This window comes from Argentina silus, assembly GCF_951799395.1.
Source record: "Argentina silus genome assembly, chromosome: 5".
NCBI classification, from domain to species: Eukaryota; Metazoa; Chordata; class Actinopteri; order Argentiniformes; family Argentinidae; genus Argentina; species Argentina silus.
Genome location: NC_139659.1, coordinates 8331227 through 8334607, shown reverse-complemented (window position 1 = coordinate 8334607; position 3381 = coordinate 8331227).

Genomic DNA, 3381 nt, shown 5'->3' with positions numbered 1-3381 from the left:
GCACCGAGACCGGGGGAGAGACACACGGTTAACCCATGGGGTCACCAGCCAGCTCGGCCTCTCATTTGTCTGAGATGACACTTGTGTGTGATTTTTACTCTCTCTCTCTTTCTTTCCTTTATTCCCTGTCTTTGTTGTGGAGGAGAATGCAGGCTTGGAATGATTGGGGAGGACAGGTGACTGTTGAGGTTTAACTTGGATCCAATCGCAGCCTTCCTCTCCTGTGGGTTTCCTGCTGAAGGTCGATGGCGGTGGGAGGGTAAAGGGTGTCACTCCAGGTTCTCAGACATATAATTCACAGTGGCAGACAAGCGAAACGCCGGCACTTTGCTTTGCGCTGATTTAAGACCTGGGAATGTTGCTTGGCTAGGTTCTCCCCTGACTCTTATTAAATAGAGATTTATGTCTTTTTTTCCTTAGCTAATGTAAATTTAATTACCATTAACAACTGAAATTACAGGTTATCATACATGGCAAATTTACCTGTCATGTTGGGTTCTCTAATGATGTGTTTTTTCTTGTTCAGTTTTCCCTGGGAACACAAAACACTGGAAAATCTGCAGTATATATCTTACATTATTGGGCGGGCAGGATAACTAGCATCGGCTCTGTGAAAGGATTGAACCATCTTCATCAATAACAACACACACAGTGTAGTTTTGACATCAGAGGTCAAACCTGCACTCAAGAGGATGATATCTGAATGGTATTTTACGTTCAGTCAACATCACAATGTCAGCTAAATGTGTCAAGTAGTCAAGGTGACAAGTAGTCATGTCATCTAGTGTTCAATCAAATACAAAATGTATCAAAAGGCATTTGAAGAGCCAGCTACTTTGAGTTGAAGCACCTCCATCACATGTGGAATGTGTTCTACAGTTCATGTGTTGCTACTGTAAACTGTCCTGTAGTTTTCACTCACAATTGATTCTTCTTGGGTTTGTGATGAGGGGAACATGACAGTTGTGTGGGCGGAAGATAGAAACTGTTAATTGGCCTCAGTGGATGTGATCTGTGATGTGAACTGAAAAAGATTCAGACTTGTCTTTCTGTCCTACCACAGTGCTGCTGGCTCAGATGGCAGCTAGCCAGGAGTATTCATTGTATTTCAAGTGCATGTTTGTGTGATGGGTTTATGTTTTGTTTGTGTTTGAGAGAGGATCCATCTGACTGCAGTTTTACATTATGTTGAGGCTTTAAACATACTTATCTTTTACTTATTGAAATCACATTTTGTCCTGTTTTCATTATTTGTCAAAAGAATGTAACTCTTTATGGAATCAACCAGAATAGGTTTGAATGCAGAACAAAAGCAATGTAACAACCTTGAATACTTGGTCTTACCTCGCTTTTCCTACTTATTCTAAAATAAAAACTCATAACAAAGCATTCCTTCCCTTTTGAGTGTACCTTTCTGTCTGAATGTACCCATATACAGTAGGCCTATTATGTACTGTACAGTCTCTCTCTCTCTCTCTCTCTCTCTCTCTCTCTCTCTCTCTCACTGAATGTGAGATCTGAAACCAAGGCTCTCCCCAGAGAGGTGAATGGCAAATAGAGGTCATCCACATTATACATATCACAGATCTTCTCTATTGATGTGTGTGTGTGTGTGTGTGTGTGTGTGTGTGTGTGTGTGTGTGTGTGTGTGTGTGTGTGTGTGTGTGTCTGTGTGTCTGTGTGTCTGTGTGTGTGTGTGTGTGTCTGTGTCTGTGTCTGTGTCTGTGTGTGTGTGTGTGTGTGTTGTTGTACATGCATGTGTACGTGTGTGCGTGCATGCCTGCGTGCCTGCACTGTACATTACCACTGCTGCAGAATAATGATTCCTACTTAGTATTACAATTCCCCAAACATGATTTATATTGAAATCCCAGACTGGAAGCATTCCGAATAATATTTGAATATCTTATTTCCAGAGTGCGAGAGAGAAAGCTCAGCAAATACAATTTAAGCTTCCCTTTTCCGCCTGCCCCAGCACCTCACACCATATACTATGCAGCTATTCCATAAAGGTAAAACATACTCTAGAGAATAGGTGTAATCTAGTAGTCATTGAGATTATGATTTGCCCCCATAATCACCTCACAACCTCAGGCATGTACTTCTGCACTGTCACATTATTCACCTGCATTACTAAGCTCCACAACCTGAATATAATGAGACCTGCTTTATGAAATATATAGGGAATAGGGAAGTATGAGCTGGTCCAGATGACAATTCATACAGAAAGTCAGAATCTGAATCTCTGAAGTGTGCTGTAAGTTCATTTCTACTCCACATTTGCTCTCTGTACTTTTCCCCATCGATATTTTTCAAGCTCTAGAGAAAATAGCTGTCTTGACTTTCTTGAATTTGGATCGGACTTTTCGCCTTATTTTCGTGATTCCTGATTGGCCAAGGTCTAAGCTTCAGACTAGCCTTCCACCAATCACCAAACCAGAGCTTGTCCTTAGCTTTGGGTTAATGGCAGATGCTTCAGGGCAAGATTACAGGGCTAGCTTTGGGGGATTTCATTAGTCGATTTTGACATTTGATTTCCATAAAACAAAGGTAGCTGAGTAACGGACAGTCTGTAGATTGATTAGCTGGAAAGACTTTACTTCCCACACTTCCAATCAAATACTGCTGTCAATACCACTAGTGCAGAGTAGAGCTGGTGCTCTCTGACCTTGAGGGAAGGTCCTTTAGACAGGGAAATGGAATTCTATTCTCTCTAGGGGCAAACCAAACCAAACACTTTTTTTTTCCTACCCAAACTATTTAATTTAATGCCCTCAATTAAATATAAAAGCAATTTTGGTGTTTTGCCATTGATAATACGATTGGGTATCATTTTTCCAGCGCTAGCCATTGCTTTATATTTGATCTTTGCAATCAAATCCCCATCATGAATCCTGATGTAAGCTGCTGTATCAGTGTATAGAGAAATTCACAGTAACGATCCCACCTTCCTGTGTGTGTGTGTGTGTGTGTGTGTGTGTGTCGGCAGAGGGATTGTCCACATTGAGAGAGCAGGGCATCAAGCCGCAGGGTTACTGACAATCCAGCAGAAAGACAGTTGGTTTATTGAGAGATTCCAAATAACCCCCATAGTCGCCTTTCCTCTCCGCAAAAGCATGCATACACACACACACACACACACACACACACACACACACACACACACACACACACACACACACACACACACACACATAAACACACAAACTCTTCCCTGCCTTGCAGTCAGCATCCAGCCTACTGTAGCTGAGTCGATGGAGAGGTGAGAGGAAGACCTTCAGACTGACTGAACCCCTCTGTGTCCTTGTAGGTGGAGAATGCCCAAGTATCGATAGCAGAAAGTGCTGCCTAAGAGCATGTCCCTGGGGTCTGATTACCACT